This window comes from Leucoraja erinacea, chromosome 1, assembly GCF_028641065.1.
Source record: "Leucoraja erinacea ecotype New England chromosome 1, Leri_hhj_1, whole genome shotgun sequence".
In the NCBI taxonomy this organism is placed as follows: Eukaryota; Metazoa; Chordata; class Chondrichthyes; order Rajiformes; family Rajidae; genus Leucoraja; species Leucoraja erinaceus.
The window spans coordinates 56,355,617-56,374,848 of NC_073377.1; the positions used below are offsets into that span (position 1 = coordinate 56,355,617).

At 44.2% G+C, this 19,232-nt stretch overlaps 1 long non-coding RNA gene across 1 annotated transcript; it reads right to left on the reverse strand.

Moving 5' to 3' along the window:
- Positions 1-18,051: 18,051 nt before the first annotated feature.
- LOC129698791 (uncharacterized) lies at positions 18,052-18,509 on the reverse strand. The gene is made up of 2 exons (XR_008723730.1): positions 18,442-18,509; positions 18,052-18,294 (listed from the first exon to the last, which is right to left on the reverse strand). It is a non-coding gene; the product is annotated as an uncharacterized LOC129698791 (long non-coding RNA).
- Positions 18,510-19,232: the final 723 nt, after the last annotated feature.

The following is a 19,232-nucleotide window of genomic DNA, read 5'->3' on the forward strand; positions in this document are numbered from 1 at the left end:
AAGTCTCATACACAACATATATTACAGCTGACCCAATTCTGGCCAACCTTAATCTGGCCAAGTGCAGCAGATCTGTTTAATAGTCCTCATCTTATCAACTAGTGGCCAAATGATCTGCAGCCTAAAATAACAGTAATTGGTTGATTGCCCTAAAGCTTAAAAAATACTTAAAGTGAAAAATCTAAAGCTGGTAATTAATTCCAAGCTAATAATATTTCTAAAGAGTGAATTAAAATGCAACAGTGCTGGAAGGAAACTTACAACAAAAGCATCCAGCCTTTAAATAGGTTGAGCAAGTTACATGTAATGATATTGTCGGTGTGGCAGGATAATCAAACATCTGACAAACCCCTTGATTGCAGAGCACGAGAATAATTGGATGAACCTGATACGGATGAGAGATAGATCATGTCCAGCAGTTACTCACATAATGTTATCAACTGTTCCAGAAAGCACACCATTCCTTCCTTGATATATAAAAAGCACAATATAAATCAAATAACAATCAGTGGAGCCAATTATCAAAAACTTCACCTGCTTAATTTTCTGTTTCTGAGGAAAGTAATTCCAGAAATCAGAACACTTTTATCTGACAAAAAACCTCCCCAAGGGATTCTAACAGAATGAAAGATGAACTAGATAGTGTGAGATGAATTGACTGCCGAAAGAATGTTTGCAATTCTTTAGGCAGTCAATGCTCACCACAGCTTTGCCATATGAAGATAGGAAAGGATTTAGTAGCTAAATCAACCCAGGGTGTAAGAGTGACCAATTGTAGAAATTGTCCCCTATATTCCAAGCAAGACAGGAGACTGATGTCTGTTGGGAACCCCTACAGGTAATTGTGCTCAATCCACACACTGTCTAACCAATGGCCCAAAGATTTCAACTAAAAACATAGGGGTTTTAATCCACACCTGCCTTTCATATAGCTGTGGAGAGCTCCTGACACCTCACAGCCTCTTCACCCAAACTTAAGCCCTGAATGTGATGGAACATTCAACAGAACTGCAACTATGAGCGGTGAAGAGGTTCAAAGGATAAGCGCGGCAGTAAATTCATTTTGAGATTTGTAAAAAATATGTGGCGTTAAAATATTTGAAATAGAATTGAAAGAATTAATATGTGGTGACTGCAAAGTAAATTTAAGCTTCTGATTACGTCCTTTTTGGTGATGGGGTGTTCCTTCATGAACATATCCCCTGGGAGCTGCTTGTACATGGATTATAGACGTGCTTGAATCTGGCTGGAATCTCCAGCTGCCCTGTGGTGAGAGTGGGACTTCAGGCGGCAGATGGGTTGGCGTGAAGGATCCAAAGGACAGTCATGGAATTGTCAATCAAAGAAGGGAGTCTCCAGTGTAGACTTGGTTAGGGTGGAATGCCTCAGGCAGGTCAGGTCCACTGTTTCCATATACTTAGAGAGAGTTATTTTGCTCTTCTTGACGCAAGAATTAAAACAGTCTCCACCCCCAGGGTTTCTTTAAGTCCCATTCTCATTTTCATTCTTTTGATAGCTCTGGAAAGTCCAATATACAATGTGACTTGCAAGGTGGGATCATAAGTCCATTAGTTCATAAATCAGACTGTACTGACTTTCTAAGGGTGGCCTTGGATCCTGATTTTTGCAAATTATTGAAGCTCCTGCATCGATTGTATTTCTACGTCCAAAAACAGTGTAGCTAAATAATATCAGCAGGAACATGTTGGAAATGCAGGAAGGAACATGTGACTACTTCCTGCAGACGTTGACCTGAGTTAAATTTATGCTTTTTATAGCCATGACTCCATTCCAACCACACTGCCTGTTGAGTGGATAACTGATGAAAGGCCACAACCAGGCATGGGTGGAAAAGGAGAATTAAACGCCTAATAAGAGGGAGAAGATACAGGAACATTCTCATACTCAGAGACGGAGTGCTGTCAGGCAAACTCACAAGAGGAGGCAAACATTAATTACAACCATTTTCAGATTCAAGTACAAAGTCAATGATCCATCTCAACCTTTTCCTGAGATCCCCACAATTTTGAGAAGCCTGCCCATTCATCAATTTGATTCAGGCCACATAATATCAAGAGACAGTTGAGTGCACCCTAGAGTGTGTGGATCTTGAAAACATTGTGGTTGTGACCCTGTGCAACCAACCTTATCCCCAGTCATCCTGATGATATGATAAATTGCATAAGGACAAGAATAATTTAATCCAGTCAATCACCAGCCTGCCTGTCTACTCTCAATCAAGTGCAAAATAACAGAAGGTGTCATTGACAGTGCTATCAACCAGCCTTTATTCACCAACCATGATCATCAGTATTCATTTTGGGGATGTCATTGGCTAAAGACAAGAATTCCAATGAGATAGTGAGAGTGACAGGTCTTGACATTAACGTAGCAATTGGCTGAATATGAAATCGAAGACTACATGTGAAATTGAGGTCATACAGTCATGGAGTCCTACAGCACGGAGACAGGCCTTCAGTTGAGCTCATCCATGCCGAGCAAGATGCCCCATCTAAACTAGACCCAATTGCCTGCATTTGGCCCATATCATTCAAAAACTTTCCTAATCATTACCAGTCCATCTCTCGTAAGAGCATGAAGAATCAGGAAAAACCTTGTTGGAGTCAGTCCCAACACAAAAGAGGTTAATTTTGTGGTTGTTAAAAGCCAATCAGTTCAGTCCCAGGGTTTGGAGAGATGTCCAGAATTCTATGATCATAAAAGCAATAATTTGCAATATATTAAGACTTTTAGCATTAACCTCCATTTAAATGCCATCTTGAGTTTTATTCTTGCTTGTGTCTCAATTGCAGGTTTATTTTAAGGGAGATTAATATTTTTTACCAATTCTTCGACAATGGCAACTGGTCCTATCTGAAGGGAGACACTTATGTTGAGAGACACTAAGGACTCCCAACATAAATATAAGCAATGTCAATTCCCAGCGGCCACTGAAAGAACTTTTAGAGTAGCACTGCCTCAAATGGATAAGTAGGCTTTTCCTGTTCCCAGGATGCAAAATGGAGTCAAGCTTTAAAAATTGACTGCATACATTCATGTTCGTAAGTCATAGGCATAGAATTAGGACATTCAAGTTCAAGTTCACATTCATTGCCACTTGCACCAATTAAGGTACAGTGGAATATGATTTACCATGCAGCCACACGATCAAAAGAGCACAATACACAATAGAATATAACATGACCATCCACCACAGTAAAAATCAACATTCTTCACTGTGGTGAAAGGCAATAACTTTGTCAGTCCCCCTCCATTGTTCATCCGTGGTCTGGGCCATGAACCCTCCATAGTCGCCGCTACAGTTGATGTACAGGCCCTCTCGTCGGGATGCTCGAAGCTCTGAAGTTGGGAAGGATGGAACAACGGTTTGGAGGTCCCAAATCGGCCGCTTCCGACTAGAGACCGCGGCTTCATGATGTTATAGTCCGTAGGCCTGCGGTTGGAGCACTTCTCCGGCGTTCCCTAGCAAGGGATCACCCGGCTCCATGATGGAAAGTTCACTCTGTGCCCGCTGCTGAAACTCTGGGCCCAACTCCGGGAGAGGCTGCACCAATCCAAGCTGTTAGGCCGCAAGGGAGGGCGAAAATGCAACTAGGAAAAAAGTCACATTCCACCAAGGTAAGTGACTGAAAAACAGTTTCCCCTATTCCCCGCCACCACCCTCCCCCACACTAAAACACACTTAAACACACTTTTAGACATACTAAAAACAAAAAAAAGTTGAAAAGACGAACAGCTGTTGGCGAGGCTGCCGGTTCGCTGCGCCACCCGATGGAAGATTCAGCCTATCGAGTCTACTCTGCCATTCAATCATAGCTGATCTATCTTTCTCTCTCAACCCCATTCTCCTGCCTTTGATCGCCAGAGCCATATGGAGATGTGCGGAGCTGGTCCCGACATTGCGCGGGGCTCTGAAAAGCTGACACTGTCCAAAAATTCCGCGCGGCAATGGCCTGCTGGCCTGCAGCCGCATTGAGGCCGTACGCACCGCATCGACAGGAGTGCGCAGCATCTCAACGCCTTATGCAGCGTCTTGACGACGTACGCCTTCGCTCGAACTTCACGTCAACTCGTACGGGATCACTCGACCTCTGTGCGGCCCCCGTTTCCGGTTTGGTCGCGCTCACTGCATGCAGTCGCATGCTGGTTGGACAGGCCCTGTATGGGGATCATTCAACCTCCGCGCGTCCCCCGCTTCTGGTTTGGTCGCACTTGCCGCATGCAATCGCATGCTCGTGGGACAGGGCCTATGGTTTTTTTTCTTTTTGAATGAGTCGAAGACTGTCAAATACTGAGGGCATCTTGGAGCTAAACTATATATCTGATTTATTTTGGATTAATGACTGGGATTCTGAATGGTGATCACATTTAATTGTTACTGATGTTCATTTTCGATGATGTTCTGCTTTGTTTCTCTCTTCCCCGGCAAATTACCCTCTTTGGAAGCGAAGATCTGCAGCATTTCTACTGTCAATGGAAGTTTGTCACCAATACTGGCTAAACCAGAATTCATTGGTGGCAACTTTTCATCACTAATATCTTCACAGTATGTGAACATCCATCGCAAAGCAGGTACTTTTTGTCCAGCTTTCATCACCCCTGAGCTGAGAAAGCAATGAATTGTCATCCACAGTTGTGTGTCTGGGTACATATAGGGCCAGAATGAAAAAAAGCCAGCTCAATTGCATTTCTGGATGAGAAGTGGCTGTGAATTAGCTAGTCACCAAAAAGAAGAACACCACAATCGCTGGAAATTTGAATTAAAAATTGGAAACCATGGATATACTCTGCTGGTTAGGCAGCATTTCCGAAGTGAGAAACTAAGAATAGCTTAGGTCGATAACCTTTCATCATGGAGTCAGAGACTTATGGATTCATTCAGCATGAAAACAGTCCTTTTGGCTCAATTTGCCCATGCGACCAAAGTGCACCATCTATGCTAGTCCCACCTTCCCACGTTTGGCCCATATCTCTCTAAACATTCCCTATCCATGTACTTATCCAAATGTTTTTCAAATGGTGTTATTGTTTCTGCCTTAGCTACCTCCTCTGGTAGCTCATTCCATATACCCACAGAGTATCTGTGTGAAAAGGTTACCCCTCAGATTCCTGTTAAAACATTCCCCTTTCTCCTTAAACCCATGACTTCAAGTTCTTGATTCCTCTACTCTGGGCAAAAGACTGTGCATCTGCCCTAACTATTCCCCTCATGATCATATACACCTCTATAAGATCACCTCTCATTCTCCAATGCTCCAAGGAATAGAGTACTAGCCCACCAAACCTCTCTCTATAGCTCAAGCTCTTGTGACCTGGCAACATCTTCGTAAATCTTCTCTGCACTCTTTCCAGCTTAATAACTTTCTTCCTACAGCAAGGTGACCAAAACTGAACACGATCCGATAAGTGTGGTCTCACCAATGCCTTGTACAGCTGTAACATAACATCCCAACTTCTAAACTCAATACCCTGACGGATGAACACGAATGTACCGAAAGCCTTCTTTACCACCTTATCTACCTGTGACGCAACTTTTGAGGAACTATGTATCTGCACTCCTAGATCCCTCTGCTCTACAATACTCCAGTGTTCTGCATTTACTGTGAAGATCCTGCTCTGGTTACACTTCCCAAAAATTAACACTTCACATTTGTCTGCATTAAACGTCGTCAACCATTCCTCAGCCCACCTGCCCAACCGATCAAGATCTTGCTGCATTTTTGTGACATTAGTGTCTTCTGCCAACTTGCTAATCATGCTTGGTATGTTCTCATCCAAATCATTTATATAAACCACAAACAGCAGTGGGCCTAGCACCGATACTTGAGGCATACCACGTCACAGGCCTCCAATCCGAAAAACAACCTTCCACCATCACCCTCTGTTTCCTTCCAAAAAGACAATTTTCTATGCAGTCGGCTATCTTTCCCCTGATTCCATGCAATTTAACCTTCCAGAGTATCCTACCATCCAGAACTTTGCCAAATGCCTTATAGAACTAGAACAAGTTAAAACACAGGCATATTTTAAGTTGTGAAGAAGTTCAGTTAGTTTTATTGAGTTTAGCTTATTATCATAGGTACCGTCAACGGAAAGACTATACATGATCACATATGGTTACTGTATTTCATTCACCGCAGATGCTGTCTGATCAGCTGAGTATTTTCTGAATACAAAGGGCTAGAGGAAAGTGGTAGGTCTGGCAGCATCTATGGAGAGAATGAATAAGCTGAAGTAGGATCCAAACCTGCAATGGCATCTCTCCATTCCCTACACAGATGCTACCACAGCAACCATTTCTACCATTGCGTTCCTCCGGCGGTTTGTGATTCTAGCATCTGCAGTTTCTTGGATGTCCTGACTTCATTTCAGATTTTCAACATCTGCACCTTAACCATTACACTAACATGCCTCTATAAATGGCTGAATAGGTTATCCCAATGTCTGATACTGTTTGCTTGGAGATTGGATATTATAATTTCGAATTATCCTGGCTGAATATGAGTAGCACTGAGGAGGAAATGGACCAGAAATGGAAGTGATTTCAATTTATAGACCACTGAGAAATCCAGAGATGAGATGAGGACTGTGTTTAACATAATGGGATAATCTATAATGTACAAGCTGACAATCTACTTTGAATGGGACAAATAGACAAGAGGTGGATGTTTTCAGGGCTATAGGTCAAAGGGAAAACATGATTGGATTGGCTTACGAAAGAATCAGCACAGAAATGAATCTGGAGCAGTCAATACTGTTCTGTATCATCCTATGATTCTGGTCTCTCTCGCTCTTCACCATGCTCTATTAACTTAGTCCTGGCACACCACAGTTAATTTAATTGCTTCTATATAAAAGAGCTGAGCAGCAGTGATGCTTGTCAACTTCATTATTTACAGTAGGTATTGACGTTTCTTTCACTACTTTCGGATTATCCTCCAGTATTTCTGACATTAGTACAGATAGAATGGAATAATGCATGTGCAACATTCATCAATTTAATCCTGGTGAATCATTATTTTATGCATATTATTTTTATTTTATTTTGTCTACCAAATGACAGTTAATCATAGCAACAGAGAGAAAGCTCAAAGCCAGGGCTTCAGAATTTCGTTACACTTTTTGACATCTGTGAGGTTCCTGCACAAAGCAGCTGTGAATTCTCTTTCCTCAGAAATACATATTTGATGTTATGCTCAGTATGAGAAATAATAAAATCCAATCTGCAAGTACACAGTACCAGGCATTGGGATAACCTAACCTAAGCACTACATGGAACAGTTAATCCCCAGTATAATTGGCCAACACAAACAGACAGAGCCAAGCAGACTGGCGAAAGTAGGGAAGTTTTAGTGAAGCTCTAGTTCCTGCACATTGCACATCCTAGAGGAGGACACTTTGACCTTTGCAGATAAAAAAAGAGTTCTTGAAAGTTTAGAAGAATAAAGATAATGAACCAACGGTGGAGCAAATTCTAGTGGCCTATTCCTACCTACTCCCACACCTGTTCTTGGCTACTTAAACAGAAATACATTTCTTTGACCTCGGTTTGACACAATAGATTGTCTCAGCAAAATTAGTTGGCGATTAAGCCAAATGTTTTGGTTCAGATTTATTATTGTCGCATGTACTGAGGTACAGTGAAAAGCTTTGTTTTGCATGCTACCCAATCAAATTTGGGCAGCACAGTGGCGCAGCGGTAGAGTTGTTACCTTAGAGCACCAGAGACCTGGGTTTGACCCTGACTATGGGTGCTGCCTGTACAGAGTTTGTATGTTCTCCCTGTGAAAATGTGGGTTTTGTCCGGGTGCTGCAATTTCTTCCCACATTCCAAAAGACGTACAGGTTTGTATCTTAACTAGCATTGGTAAGTTGCAAAAAACACTATAGGATAGTGTTAGTGTATGGGGTGATCACAGGTCGGCGCAGATTCAATGGGCTAAAGGGCCCGTTTCAACACTGTATCTCTAATTAATACCACACATCAATACAATCAAGCCAAACTCGAGTGCAAATAAGTGGAGCAAAAGGGAAAATAGAGAGTGCAAAATATAGTTCTCAGCATTGTAGTGCACCAGTTCCAGAGACAAAGTTCAATGTTGCAATAGGGTAGAGGTGAATCAGGGAGCTTTTGGAAGGACGGGAAGAAGATGTTCCTGACTCAGATGATGCATGCTTTCGAGCTTCTGTACCTTCTGTCCAATGGGAGCAGCAAGAGGAAGAAATGACCGGAGGGAGACGTCTTTGATGTGCGTTAATGTGATGTGAATTTTAGAAGTCTTTGAAAGGAAGGTAGAAATGGGGGAACGAATATGAAGCCATTTTAGGAGGCAATTCAGATCAGCTCAATATTTGCTTCCTCCTGACAACAGAAGGTGACTGGGGCTCTAGGAATAATCAAGTGTCAGTGGACAGGCATAATTCAAAGAAGATGGAATCAACTATTGAAAGGATGGGATCTTGGTATGAAGAATCTGCTGAGTGCATAGAACTTTGAGTGAAAGGGGTATTATTTCCAGTGCCAGAACATGACAACATTTTTAAAGCTAATTTAATGGCTAATCAAAATAATTCCTTGCATTGATTGGGGTTTAGAACAATGATAGAGGGGAAGGGCACATGCATGAAGTATCCTGGAGGGAATGGATTGACAAAGATGGATCTTTAGCTGAAAAGTTTCTACTTTAATGGATGTGCAACTGCCATGAGATGTCAGGATAACCATGTATGTAATAAGGAAATAAAATAACTTTTGTTATTGGTATTGGTTTATTATGAATAATAATCACGTGTACCGAGATGCAGAGAAAAACTTTGTTTATGTGCTATACATGAGTGCAATCATGCCTTTCTCAATGATAACAGGTAGTGCAAAGCGAAAAACACCAGAGCAAAGGGAACACAGTATAGTGTTATAACATTACAGTTACAGAAAAAGTGCATATAAAAAAAATGCAAGGGCTGCAAAGAGGTAAGTTGAGAAATCACTGCACATTAGATTATAGAAACATAAGAAATAGGTGCAGGAGTATGCCATTCGGCCCTTCATCCAGCACCGCCATGCAATAGGATCATGGCGGTTTATGAGCTATTAATGATTATGATATAGTTGGGATCACGGAGACACGGCTCCAGGGTGACCAAGGCTGGGAGCTGAACATCCAGGGATATTCAATATTCAGGAGGGATAGACAGAAAGGAAAAGGAGGTGGGGTAGCGTTGCTGGTTAGAGAGGAGATTAACGCAATGGAAAGGAAGGACATTAGCTTGGAGGATGTTGAATCAATATGGGTAGAGCTGCGAAACACTAAGGGGCAGAAAACACTAGTGGGAGTTGTGTACAGACCACCTAACAGTAGTAGTGGAGTTGGGGATGGCATCAAATAGGAAATTAGAAATGCGTGCAACAAAGGGAAAACAATTATAATGGGTGACTTCAATCTACATATAGATTGGGTGAATCAAATTGGCAGAGGTGCTGAGGAAGAGGATTTCTTGGAATGTATGTGGGATAGTTTTCTAAACCAACATGTAGAGGAACCAACGAGAGAGCAACCTATTCTAGACTGGGTATTGAGCAATGAGGAAGGGTTAGTTAGCAGTCTTGTTTTACGTGGCCCCTTGGGCAAGAGTGACCATATTTATGGTTGAGTTCTTCATTAGGATGGCGAGTGACATAATTAATTCAGAAACAAGGGTTCTGGCCCTTTCGAAAGGTAACCATTGAGGGTATGAGATGAATTGGCCAAGATAGATGGCAATTGATTCTAAAGGGTGATGGTGGATATGCAATGGAAGGCATTTCGACTGCATGGATGAACTACCTGTTCATCCCAGTTTGGCCATCAAGGAAGCCAGTGCATCCGTGGATAAGGAAATCAGGAATAGTATCAAAGCAAAAGCCAAGCATAAAAATTAGCCAGAAAAACTACCCTGCCAGAGGACTGGGAGAGTTCAGAGTCCAGAGATTCACCAAAGGGCTTAATTGTGAAAAAAATATTCTCCTCAACTGGCAGGGTTTTAAAGGACTCCAAATGTTTTTATAGATATGTGAAGAGAAAAATATTAGTTACAACAAATGTAGGTCCATTGCAGTCAGAAACAGGTGAACTGATCATGGGCAACAAGCCTGTCCAACCAATTAATAACTACTTTGGTTCTGTTTCTATAAGGAATACATAAGTCAATCTGCCTAAATTCTGAGGACCGAGGGTACTCGAGAACCAAGTCTGAGTCCAGTCTTCCTTCGGGAGACAGTTAGGTAAATTGATTAAACATCCCCAGAATCAGATCTGCTGAACCTTCTCTGCTTAAGGAAGTAGCCCCAGAAATAGTGGATGCATTAGTGATAATTTTTCAAACTCTTTAGAAACTGCACGCAATCCTGAGGATTGGAAGGTATCACCAAGCCCCTTTACAACTGGAGGAGACCTCCCTGGGGAATTCCTATACTCAAATCTAACTTTTGCTATGAACTGCTAGAGTCACCATTTAAAAATTAGATAGCAGCACCTGCTGCAAGTGTGAAATGCCTGGACAAAGTCTGACTGGTGTATGAAAGGTGACACCCAGGTCTGACGAATCTTATAGAATTTTTCGAGGATGTAACCAGTATTTAGATATAGGGAGAACCTTTCCCGTGTTTGCCACCAAACTTTCAGAAGACATTCGACATTTATCCACATATAGAGCATTGCCAAACAAACTTGCCCAGCACACGGCCTATCCAAGTCACCTTGATGTGTCTCCTAGAATCCTGGCAGACAGGAAACAAAGCCCCCCAGCTTACGTGTCATTTCAAACTTGCGGGCAGTGCCTTCAATTCCCTCGCCAGGCTCATTAATATGCTGGTACCCCAGCTATTTCCCAGTACTATTAATGATTTGCGGTACCCCACTATGCACATCTCCATTGTGAAAATGACATGAAGCTGGGGGGCACTGTTTGCTGTGAGGAGGATGCTTGTCAGCTGCAGGTGACTTGGATCCACATCAATACTGGGCAACCCCCATGCCGTGTGCTTTAAGTTTGTATATTAATCTCTTATGTGGGACCTTGTCGAAAGCCTTCTGGAAGTGGAAATGGGGAGATGCAACGAGACCTGGGTGTCATGGTACACCAGTCATTGAAAGTAGGCATGCAGGTGCAGCAGGCAGTGAAGAAAGCGAAAGGTATGTTAGCATTCATAGCAAAAGGATTTGAGTATAGCAGCAGGGAGGTTCTACTGCAGTTGTACAGCGTCTTGGTGAGACCACACCTGGAGTATTGCATGCAGGTTTGGTCTCCTAATCTGAGGAAAGACATGCTTGCCATAGAGTGAGTACAGAGAAGATTCACCAGACTGATTGCTGGGATGGCAGGACTTTCATATGAAGAAAGGCTGGATAGACTCCTGCACCTATTTTCTATGTTTCTATGTTTCTATGGCTGATCATCCAAAATCAGTAGCCCGTTCCTGCTTTTCCCCCATATCCCTTGATTCTGTTAGCCCTCAGAGCTAAATCTAACTCTCTCTTGAAAACATCCAGTGAATTTGCCTCCTGCCAATTCCTATGCGAGGACCATACAGTAGTCTGTTGTTGTTGTTGTGCTTCATCATTGCGAGATTAAAATGCTGCAGCCATCCACCGAGCACTATTGCTCATCTCTGCTTCTTCTGGAGCTGTTAGAATGATGGCTGAAATTGTGGCAGTGACACACAGTGACAAATGTGCACATCCTCTGAATCATTACATGTCTGGTGGTCGCAAGAACGACAACTGAATTGTTAAACAAAGGGAACCGGATAAACATCACCAGGGTTAACAGGTGCAGAGGGCAGCAAAACGGCCGGTGGTTGTCCTCTACGCTGCGGAGTGGCCACTGTCACCGGGCCATCCTCGTCGACGTGTGCTGGCTTAAGGCGGCTCACGGAGACGAACTCCTCCTTGCCACCCATGTCCAACGTAAACGTCGAAGCACCAGTCTCTAGCACCCTGTACGGACCTTCGTACACCCGCTGTAACAGCGGTAATGTTGCTGGATCTCAGCTATCTCATCGAGTTGCTGTAGGGGCGTGGACGGGTTGCGCGGCTTGGCAGGACACACGTCCGACACAGGGACCATGCGTCCGCCTTGGATATCGACTAACAGGGAGAACGCGCGTAAGAAATCGGCCCTCAGGATCGGTTAGGCGACTTCAGCAATGGTAAAGTTCCACCTGTACGGGCGGGAGTCGAAAGGTCCGCGTACCCTAAGTGTGAATGTTGTTCCCATTAACGGCCGAGAGGACGGGTCCTACCTTACCGACGCGAGTATCTCGGGTGCTCGGCGGCAGGATGCTGGAAATGGCACCGGAGTCCACCAGGAAACGGTGGCAGGAATGGTGATCACGGACGTAGAGGCGTTCGTTTGGGCCGATCGCGTTCGCCTCTATGGACGATCGGCCGAGGCATTCCCCTGGTATGAGCAGGGGCTCCGGCATCTTCGGGCTTCGGGTCCATAGTGTTGATGGTAGTAACACCAGCGACGTTGGCTGTAGACCACTGGAAGCAGCGATGCTTCTTTGGCGCTGGGCTGGGCTTCTTCTTCTTCCCAATGTCTCGGTTGCACCCACGCTGTGACCAGGGAACTGGTGAAAGCACACAGGTCCCGCCATCTGTGTGCCCACAATTCATCAGCTCTCTCCACGAGCTGTTGGGAGTCAGCGCCGGCGAGCATCAGTTGGTCTTCGTCAGGCATCTGCTCCAGGAACGCCTGTTCAAAGAGCAGACATGGGTGGTGCCCGTCCATCAGGGCTAACATCTCTGCCATGATGGTGGATGGCCACCGGGACCGTAAGCGCGGAGCAGCAGGGTCTTCAGCCCTTCGTATTTGGCTATGGTCGGTGGGTCCCTGATGTAAGGCTACAGCCTCGAGGCACAGTCCTGCGGCAATGCTCCCTCCACATGGAAGTACATAGTATCGTCTGCTACGATACGATGGAGGTGAAACTGTGCCTCAATGTGGGCGAACCACACCTGAGGTTGGTCAAGCCAAAATAAATGCAATTTGAAACCCGGTGAGCCCTGCCTCGTGCTGGCTGATTCAGCGGGAACGTAGTCTTCCTGCATGATCCACTTGTCTAACGACAGCTAGACAGGTCGGGGTCATCAATTTTGCGGTTGCAAGAACAACAACTGAATTGTTAAATTAATTTTAATTTGGAAATTCACTCTTCAGTTTACAGGCTTTCTTGACAAGTCTGGCCACAACGGTGGTCCGTGCTGAACTGCCACGCGATAACAAAACCGCGCGAAAACAAGCAGCCCCTCCCGAGTCACGTGACCGCGGCTTCCAAAAGCCGGGTTCGATACCTGCGTGCGCCAGCAGGTGCCGCTCACATGCATTATTTTCAATATGTTAGTTTTAACTACTTGTGTCAGTCATTCTTAATTTTGAATGGTGCCAGATCACTTCATTTAACAAGATCCCTCGCAGGGCACGGGTACACTGAACCATTGCCATAATGAAGCAGGACTGCCCACTTGGCTGATTACAAAAGATTTGATGGGTCAAATTTGCGCTTCCCTGTTTTCAACTGAAGAAGGCTGCAGGACATTTGCAATGAGCTGCTCATTATGTACCAAAGAAGAACCGCATATCTTGGTGATTTTTGCACAGAGAACATCAAGTAGCATGAATAAGTGGCAAAGCAGACTAATTAAGGTAATGGAGACATCACCAATAGCCAATCTAATTAAGCCATAATCTTCCAAACTATGTTTAGCAACTGGATCCTCTCCTAACCCCCCACCCCACCATCCTCTAAGGTACTGAATGGGTGCCCACAACCAACTGAAGAAATCTGCAAAGTATCGTGAAATTTTTTTCTGTAAGTAAAAAGGATTGTCATGCCAGCTTTTATCCTGGCTGCTGCATTCTAATGCCTGCTGTGCAATCTTTGATGGCCACCGGCTCTAGCAATTGTAACTGTCTTGTCTTAGTTGCGTGGGAAGCTAGTCAGAGCATGAAAGGGGCACTCTCCATGACAGCAAAAACATCTGTAGGAATGGCTACCATTGAATTGATGTAAAATATAGGAGAAGGGACACTCAATGTCACCATCCCTCCTGTGATCATCCTCACAGATTGATCCTGTGCTACAAAAAGGCTCTAACGCGAAGTTTGAGGCATATCGGCGACATCTCAGTTATTTCTAAAACCTACAACAACAGGTAAATCACAGGAATTATGATACGGCTTGACATCTTGGTGGAAGCTCCATTCCAAATAGAACCGATGTTTCATTTGAAATGCTTTATACACAACTTTCTCTTCTGCTGATGGGCTTGCTGAACTGGGAGAGAAAACCAAAAGTTGAAGTTGCAAATTCTTACACTATTTTCCGTCAGTACAGCAGAGGGAGGGTTGCATAGGCTGTTGAGCTGATCACAAGTGATAATGACACAAAAAACTGTCTGCCACGCTAAGTTGAATTGGGTCCAGAAGTGCGCAGACAATTTTGCAATGGGGATGTACTACGATTGTAAGCGTTTAACCATTGTAATTTGTTCCTAATCTCTAAGATGGCGCCTAACTGCGGCGACAACGGCACAACAGAAAATCTTCAAATATCCACTTGTATCAAATAATCTGTGGAAATCAACGATGTAAGTAGCAAGCTGTTAATGCATTTAAATGCATTAGAGCTACTGCAAACTCCCAAAGACAGCGACGGTAAGGGAATCTCTGAACAGAGCGGAATCTCCGACCTCGTGGAGGCGCAGGTACAGTAAGTACAGTACCTGTAAACACCGGGGAGGCCTTCACGGAGTCCGGAATCGAAGCCATCAAACAGGATCTCCCAGCAGCGACAGAGCTGGAGGTGCCGACTGTAAGGGAATTCCCAATCTCAGGGGAATCCCCAACCTCACTCAGACTAGTAAGTACTGTACCTTTAAACACCGAGGAGGGCTTCATGTAGTACGGAAACGTGACTGTCGAGCAGGACTACGAGTAAGACTGAAGCAGAGGGGACTTCTGCCCCCTCTCCCTACTATCCTACTGGCTAACATACAGTCACTAGAAAACAAAGTGGAAGACTTAAGGGCTATGCTGCTTTACCAAAGGGAGCTGAGGGAATGCTCTGTGTTCTGTTTCACGCAGACATGGCTCACTCCCAGCTCCCCAGACTCAGCAGTCCAGCCTGAAGGCTTCTCCATCCACCGTATGGACCATATGCAGGCATCTGGGAAAGGGAGAAGAGGGGGCGTCTGCCTCATGGTCAATTCTACATGATGCTCAGACGTGGCAGTCCTATCCAACTCCTGCTCTCCACACCTCGAACATCTGGTGGAGGAACAACTCCAGGACTGTTTGGAGTGTGTAGACTGGGCAATGTTCAGGGACTTGGCAGTGGACCTGAATGAAAACGCCACAGTTGCTACAGACATCATAAAGAAATGTGTGGAGGACTGCATCCCAACAAAAACCTTCCGAGTTTCCTAACCGGGAGCCTTGGATGAACCATGATCCACATTTTTCTGAAGACCAGATCCCGGGCATTCAGGTCTGGAGATACACAGGTCTACAAGAAGTCCAGATACGACCTTGGTAAGTCCATCAAAAAGGCCAAAAGGGACTTCTGCTCCAAGTTGGAAGATGAGACGGATGTTCGGCAACTGTGGCGGGGCTTGAATGCCATCACCTCCTACAAGGCAAAATCAGGAGGCAGCTCAATTGTCAGCGAAGCATCACTCCCTGACGAGCTCAATGCATTTTACGCACGCTTTGATAGGGAGAACACTGATGTGCCTTCCTGAACCCCTATTCGCCATGATGGTATTTTGGTCAGTCACAGAGGCCGACGTCAGAAGTTCCTTTAGAGGGGTGAACCCTCGTAAAGTGCCTGAACCTGATGGTATACCTGGACGTGTTTTAAAAACCTGTGCGGCCCAACTGGCTGGAGTTTTTACGGACATTTTCAACCTCTCACTTCTGACGTCTGAGGTTCCCACCTGCTTTAAAAGGCCATCAATTATACCGGTGCCCAAGAAGAGCAAGGTGACGTGCCTCAATGACTATCAACCAGTGGCACTAACCCCTGTGGTGATGAAGTGCTTTGAGAAATTGATCATTGCGCAAATCAACTCCTACCTTGACAAAATCCTGGAACTACTGCAGTTCACTTACCACCACAACAGATCAACGGTGGATGCGATCTCGCTAGCCCTCCACTCCGCTCTGGACCACTTGGACAACAAAAACTCATATGTCAGGCTGTTATTCATCGATTACAGCTTGGCATTTAATACCAGTATCCCCTCCAAGCTGGTTACCAATCTCTCAAATCTGGGTCTCTGTGCATCCCTCTGCAATTGGGTCCTCGACTTCCTCATTCACAGACCACAGTCTGTTCATATTGGTGGAAATGTGTCAGCATTGATAACAATCAGCATGGGAACACCTCAAGGCTGCGTGCTCAGCCCCCTGCTGTACTCACTCTATACTCATGACTGTGTAGCCGGGCATAGTGTGAACTCCATCATCAAGTTCGCCGACAACACCACTGTTGTGGGACGTATCACTGATGGGGACAAGTCAGAGTATAGAAGTGAGATCGACCGATAGACCAAATGGTGTCAGCACAATAACCTGGCCATCAACACCAGCAAAACCAAGGAACTGGTTCGGAAGGGGTAGGATGGGGACCCACAGTTCTGTTGATATCAACGGGTTGATGGTGGAAAGGGTCAAGAATTTCAAATTCCTGGGCGTACATATTTCCGAAGATCTCACCTGGTCCCAGAACACTGATGCAATCATAATGAAAGCACACCAGCGCCTATACTTCCTGAGAAGATTACGGAGAGTCAGTATGTCAAGAAGGACTCTCTCGAACTTCTACAGGTGTGCAGTAGAGAGCATGCTGACCGGTTGCATCATGGCTTGGTTCGGCAACCTGAGCGCCCTGGAGAGGTAAAGGCTGCAAAAAGTTGTAAACATTGCTAGGTTGTGGGCCGAGCATCAAAAATGTGTCTAGAAATACGTTTTTGTGACCCAAGTCACCCAACTACATGAAATTTTCCACAGATTTAGATGAAATATAATTGAGAAGGAAGTCATAACTCATCATTGCCAAAAGTTGCACATTAATTAATTAAACTAATTAGAAAATGAGATCGGGAAAGTAAGTGCCGTCTAGTGGCCAATGCCCATATTACACCATGGGCAGCCTATATATATATATATATAACCTGTTAATATGAATGTTATCATATATAATTAAGTATAATTATATTATATAAAAATAATATGATGAATATAATTGTGAGTGTTTTTTTTAATGACACTGTCACAGAGGTCCTGCTCCTGAACCAGCCTAATTAATGAGTTAGGGCAGTTCTTGTGGGTTCCTCCCTTTACCGAACCCTACTGACTGCCAGTGTGCAGAGTGGGGGTGACAACCATAGAGGGACTGGGGCAGTGCCAGGCAGGCATGTTCCAGTCGCTTTAATAGGAAATTAAATGAGACTGCAGCAGATGTCCCAGGTTTTAAGGGCTCATGAACTTGCCTAATTAAAGGGTCAGGACAGATCCTCTAGGTTTCCCCATTTACTGAACCCCGCTGACTGCCAAAGTGGGGAGAGTGGGGGTAACGCCCCCCCCCCTCCCCGATCATGCCTTTGCAAATGAGGGCTATTACCTTTGATCTAAAAGAACCCTAAAAGTGTTGCATTGTTTATCTCTAGTTTGTGTGTGTGTCTGTGTATGTAAGTGTGTATGTACGTGTGGATGGATGTATGTGTGCATGTATGTTTGGATGTGTACATGTATGTCTGCGTGTGAATGGATGTGTGGATGTGTGTGTGTGTGCGGATTTATGTGTGCATGTATGTGTGTGTTTGCATGCATGGAAGTGTGCGTATGTATGGATGTGTGTGTGTGTGGATGTGTGTATGTATGTGTGGATCGGTGGGTGGATTGTCGCAGTCATTCACCGGCACGCCATTATCAGAAGTAATTCACTCATTGTTTAAATAATTTGACCAAATAAACAATGAAACGATCCACATTAAAATAAAACTTTATATAATCATTTTTTTCCACAATTTATTTATTTTGTGTACTTTGAACCTTTACAAATGATGCAATGCGCTGGTAGGACATGCCTGCGGTCAGTGTGCTCGACAGTTGCTGTTTGTTGACTATGACTTGTCATGGATCGAAGCAGTCTCTTTGTGGCCGGCTCATCTGCTTCACCATCAGGAACTGCCTCTTGAGGTGATTCACCTGCTTCAGGCTTTTCAGCGTCTTGAACTCAATTGAACGAGGAAAAAGAAAACAGAAAAGGAATAAAAAGTAAAATAAATCAACATCCTCAAATATATCTTTTCATTTTTCAAAGTAACATCATATGAACATAAGTAAAAAGATTTGTTGTTTGAGTACTAGCATTACCTTTCTTCCTACTAGACTTTGCTATCGCTTGATTTATTGTTGTTATGTTGCAGGAGTGATGATAGCACTCTGCATGATAACCCGGGATACACTGCTGCCTCCTAATAATAGAAGATAATATGTGTCAGGGTGTGTTTTACATCTTTTCAAGTTTTATATTATGTAAGACAATATCAACATATCAATGAGGAAATTAAACATGTATGCATGTCCAGGTAGCGTTCATTAAATCACAGTGCATGTCCACACAAAACACTTTTGTGTGGACAGGCTCTGAAGAGTGGAGCGGCAAAAGCTGCAGAAAAAAGAAATCTCATAGTCATTAAGTCTGCATGGACTTCAATTCATAAAATCTCAACCTCTTCTTAATGTTAATGAGAATAACAATAGGTTACTACCATAGAAAAACTAGTTCAAGTTCACATATCACCAATTCATTTCTACCGAAACATCAACCATTTCTGACCATTTCTCACTGCAATGGAAGCCTATAAATTGCGATCGGTATCCCTCCGTTTTACTCCCGTGGCCGGGGCCTGAAAACGGCCGCTACAGACGGCACTATGTACAGCCTCCGCACCCCCGCCCGCCCGCGGAAATGATCCGCGGCTCCGCATTCGCAAATCGGCCGCTTCTTAATTGAGACCGCGGCTTCACTATATTAAGTACCTATGCCCCGTGGTCAGAGCACTTTTGCACAGTAAGTTATCGCAGGCAGCTCTGAGATTAGCTGTTAAAGACTTATTACTCTACAACAAGCTGGCATTAGTGACAATGTTTAATTGACTGTT